The sequence below is a fragment of the Protomyctophum bolini genome (assembly GCF_963924005.1).
Source record: "Protomyctophum bolini genome assembly, chromosome: 24".
Taxonomy (NCBI): domain Eukaryota; kingdom Metazoa; phylum Chordata; class Actinopteri; order Myctophiformes; family Myctophidae; genus Protomyctophum; species Protomyctophum bolini.
Genome location: NC_137885.1, coordinates 1,425,009 through 1,430,201, shown reverse-complemented (window position 1 = coordinate 1,430,201; position 5,193 = coordinate 1,425,009). Strand labels below are relative to the sequence as shown.

The 5,193-nt window shown below is 41.2% G+C and overlaps 1 long non-coding RNA gene across 1 annotated transcript in view; it reads right to left on the bottom strand.

Annotated features, from left to right (window-relative positions):
• Positions 1 to 3,298, bottom strand: part of LOC308311939 — a 3,708-nt gene extending 410 nt beyond the window's left edge. The window contains exons 1-4 of the long non-coding RNA XR_013963707.1: positions 3,203 to 3,298; positions 2,127 to 2,207; positions 1,185 to 1,313; positions 1 to 1,028 (exon numbers count right to left, since the gene is read on the bottom strand). The exon at positions 1 to 1,028 is cut by the window's left edge and continues 410 nt beyond it. This is a non-coding gene — a long non-coding RNA (uncharacterized lncRNA). The remainder of the gene's footprint in view (positions 1,029 to 1,184; positions 1,314 to 2,126; positions 2,208 to 3,202) is intronic.
• Between the last annotated feature and the right edge of the window lie 1,895 nt (positions 3,299 to 5,193).

Sequence of the window (5,193 nt, the reverse complement as noted above, 5' to 3'; positions counted from 1 at the left end):
AATAAAATTGGTCATCAATTTCATTGCAATCAAGTGGTGTGAAGCTATCAATATCATGTCATGCTTTCAAGTGACAAAACTACACAGCGTGCTGAACATACAAATATCTCTTGGGCCCCATCGTTTAAGTTAAACTCCAACACCTTTTTTTTTTTTTTTTTTTTACTTCTGTGGCTTCTATGTATTGCCTGCATTCACTCTAGGAGCTTGTATATCAAACACTACCACATACATGTTATTTATATAAATATACACACAAAAGTTGGTCCCTAAGTGAGAGTATATGAGACAATCCCGATGGATTTGTGGGTGCCAACAGCTGCTCCAATATAGGCCTACACCATACAAATATGTAGTATAAATACTATAAACATACACCTTCTCATTTCTGTCACATAGGCCTGCAAATAACAGATCAGTTTTATAATTAGTAGCCTACTTGTCTTTCAATGTTCACTTTCAACTATCAAAAAATAGTATACTGAGAATATATAGTTCGATCTGTGTTGGGTTCAGTTCATACTTTTTTTTCAGGGGGCGCTTTATGCTGTGGCACAAAGTTATCCTGTCACCACTGCTGATGAGCAAATGGGGAAAACTCTACATAACACAAATTATACAACCACCAAGATAATACTAGTGTGACTGTCAATACAATGTTTCATTTTACCTTAATGATGTGTAATTATATATACATGTACTAGGCTGTGAAAACACATCCTGTCAACATACCTGCAGATGGGTAACATACCTGCGTTACTCTTCTGAACAACCCTAATCACAAATATCATGTTTGTACACCAGTGGAAGATGACCTTGAGTATGTATACATGTCGGACAGAAAACCTGTAGAGATCAAAATGTGTGACATTGCGACACAATTTGAGCTTGTAGAAGGTATTCTTTTCCCATCTTCATGGAATGGAAACTGTCATGGCGAGGGAAGCTGACGTTTTCAGGGAGAAGCAGGCTCTTGTATGATGTTGGGGAGATGGTAAAAGGGATGTCATCTGCAGCAACCATGGCTCCTAGAATAAAGTAATTATCCATACAATACAAGTTAGTATAGCCTAGAAGATCAGGGGGGTAGCATTTGATGTCACAGCATAGAAAAAAATGCAAACAAAGTACTGTATGAGCCTATGAAATAGACAAAAACAAGTAATGTTTATTTGATGATCTACCATTCAATGACCTTCCCATCAACGGTGTCTTTGTTGAAGGTGGAACGTGCTGGGAAGCTGACGTTTTCAGGAGGGAGCAGGTGGTTGAATGAGACTGGTTGTGGTGTCATGCTTGTGCACAGATTACATCTGTATTTGAAGGAAAGGAGGAGACATGCACATAGAACAACTATAAAATTATATCCACATGAATTCATTTGTTGCATGTATGTTTATACTATTTATTTTGACTTATATATTGGAGCATATACGTATTAGTTACCGTTTTGGGTACACAATCCAACTATATAATAATAATGATATAAAAGGTGGACTTAAAGTAGTAACCCAGGCATTGTATGCTCACAAAGCCTGGCAGCACATCGTTGTGGATGTTGACCAAAGATCCACCAAAGTGGTTCAACTTAATTCCAGCAGGGACCACGATGTAGAAACCATTTTCTGATTATTATTTCTGTTATTTAGCATGATCAGTTTAAGCCCTATGCTAATGGCACTACTGGTTGCCGACGGCCAGGTGGAAGTTCTTGCCACGTGTGCTCAGTACAAACTGATCTCCCAAATGTGTCTGTTGAGTTTAACTTATGATTTATTCTCTGCAGCCATTTTCCTATACAGCATACACATCAAATAACACAAAAGAAACAGTTGAACAAACACAGGCAACCAGCCGTCCTGAACACAGTGGAAAACTGTTTGTCTGCCACTGGCAACACCTCTGCCTGATTAGCAACCTGGGCTGGCCTTGACATTGACCAAGCTGCAGTGACATTGTTAATTAGTAAAACAGGAGGTCATAATGGCTCTTACACACGTTGTTGAATGTGACTTTGTACTTTATTCTATCCCTTTGTTTGTTGTGTTTTCTGTTATCTATGCTGCTGTACTGTCTGAAGGAAGTTTTACTAGTACTGTACACAAGATGTAATAATGAAGTACAACCTTGAACCCTTGAATGTGGTGTCATCTAGAGACAGCAGCTCCTTCCTAGATCACTGCTTCCTTGCAGTGCTCCACCACATGCTGTTGAAAAATCAAACATTGTTTTTACATTTCATAATGCATATAGTAGTCATGTGGCAAGGACCTTTCACTGTATCTCTCCAAATGGGACATAACACAGTCATATTACTGGAACTGCAATGATACAAGATTACTGTGCAAAAAAAATGTTTGCTTTTTACATGTTTGTAGTGTTTTCAGAGCCTTTTATGGGTGTCTCATATTGGATAGGATGTTCAAATCGAGGCAATATAATCACAATTGTATGAACAAAACAAATCCATGGATCTGGCTGGAACAGTCGATAGAGCGCTCGTCTTTTGACTGCTGCAAGGTTAAGGTTATTGCGGGCCAGGTCTGCTCATATGTTCTCTGTAATCAGAGAACATTTTAAAAGAACCAATTCAACATGTTGACAAGTGCAGAACACAACACAAATCTTCTAAAGGTATGGAAAGTAATAGTGATGCACAATATATCAGTGGCATATCAAAATATCCCTCAGATCGGTCTCAAAATAATCCAGATTAATTCCACAGATATTGATGACACAATAATAATGTGACCGATTGATCATCAATCTTAATTTGTACTCACAGAACAGCCATTCGGCCTGTCTCTGTCGCTTTTGTTTTGTTTTTATTTTTTAATAAAGTATATTTATTGGTTTTTTAAAGACAAACAGACATTATTGATTGATTTAATACGTTATTAACAGGCTTTGAGCCAAGCCAAGGTCTAGGCTTGTTTGTGGTCTTCTCAATTGTATCTGTTTTCATCATGTGCTTTCAACCAATCGACATACACATTGTATGGTAGACGGCATGGTAGGCTATGTATAGTTGAAAAGTTAACGTGGCGTTAGCTAGCCTTAGCGCTGCTACGCCACGGTGGCCACACAACTCAACACTCATAAATCAACATTCGACAAGAGCTACGGACCACGTTAAAACATTGTCTTTATGGTCTTTACCCATGATGTTACACATTTATTGATTATTTTGTGTTTATTTTACCATAATCTTGTCAAAGCGGTGCGTATCATAGAGCTATAAAGGAGGTAGCCCCTGCTGCAGCGGCAGCCTATGCATGACATAGTCGTTGTTTACTAGAGACTAGAGAGTCATCCATATCACTTCCGGTTCAAGGTTCATTTAACTCATCGAATGCGCAAAGCGTTTTTAAACGTTTTATTATAGCCAAGCGCAAGAAGCGCATAACGTTTTTATACGTTTTATGGGCCAAAAAACGTTTTTTTATTGATTACTATTGTTCAACTATATTTGCGCCCGGACAACTCATAATGTAACACCGATCGGCTCTAAAAAGAGTTAAAACCCCCCCCTGCTGAAAAGAGGTGTTGGTCTGAGAAGCGTCTGGCACCGCCTATTGGTTGGTCTATGCGAGGACGTACGACGTAATGGATACGGCCGTCCGGCATAGACCAACGCAGATGTCAGGGGATCTAAAATGGATGGGACAATGCTCTTGTTTGTGTGAATACACTCGATTCCCCCTCCCCTCCTGTTTCTACATGGTTTCTCCCGAGGGAGAATGGTGGGGGGGGGGGTCTCTTCCTCTTGGATCGCATTGGCAGTTCCCCCCCCACTCCCGAGTCCCCACTGCTTTCAACTGCAAGGCTTGCGCTCTCATTCTCGGAACAAGATACAACGCGATTTGCTCTCTGCCCGTATATAAACCTGCAACGATCGGCATTTGATTTCATAACGTAACGTTTGCCAGACACATGTGGAGTTAGTCATGGACAGATTGCACATCATTATCGAGGGCCCGCCATGATACGTTGGTCGCTGATCGCAAGCCGTACTGCTGCTGCTGCTGCGCTGCTGCGCTGCTCGCAATCCAACCATCCAATCCATCCCCCTTTCTCGTTACAACAGGCTATTATAAACTCACCGTCGAGCAGCCTGCCCTGCACCTAATGTGATAAAATGAACGGCAGGACAAAATCGGATCGATTATTATCTGTCTATCAGCAACATACGGGTGTTTGTCTTGCAACGACAGGTGGTGCTTTCTCGTTTTTTTTCTTCCAAATACGTTGACGTGCTGCTTCTGCTGCCGCATCCATCTCGTTGAGTCGTTGTTTTTCTTGTTTTTTTTCCCAAACATGTCCAGACACAATCCGATCCAGTCTCGCGTCTCACCTTATAGATACGCGAGACTGGATCGATGAGGTTAGTGGTATGTCTGGACATGTTTGGAGCGGCACACGACAATCGACAATAATGTTGATTATGCAAGATCATTTCCTCAAAGCCTAGTTGCCCCCCCCCCCCCCCGTTACTGCGATTGTTTGTAGCTCGAATCACAGAATGAGTTCAATGAGCGTAGGGAGAGGGCACATATGGGGCTACGATTGAAGAAAGTTTCCAAGTCCGTTTTATGATCAGATAATGTGCATCAAGACTCTCTGCTTTCATAAGAAAAAAACTAATACTGTAATTGCGAATGCAATGAGCACTTACTATGAGACCTAGCAGATCACGTCTGTCTGTCTGTCTGTCTGTCTGTGTGTGTGTGTGTGTGTGTGTGTGTGTCTGTCTGTCCCGCTTACTGTATATGTGGACCTGGCCCTTTTGTGCCCATATATGGAGCTGAGTGATTTGTGAGTCATGGTGACATGAGTGTGATGGCGTGGTCCTGCTTTGGGGACTCCTTATATGGTTATGGCTGAGTCATGGTGACATGAGTGTGATGGCGTCTTTTGTGACCATATATGGAGCTGGCGTGGTCCAAGCACTAACTATGACACCCTGCAGATCATGTCTGTAATTTATTCTAATTGTTATTGCAATTTACGATCTGCGTTCGCCTTCCGCGTTCGCGCGTCTTACTCGTAATAATAAAAATCACACCCCTGTGAAGTGAGCAGTGCAATGTTGTGAAGTGAGCAGTGCAACATTGCACTGCTCACTTCACTGGGGTGTGATTTCTATTATTATTACAGTATTAGTATTTTTCTTATGAAAGCAGAGAGTATTCT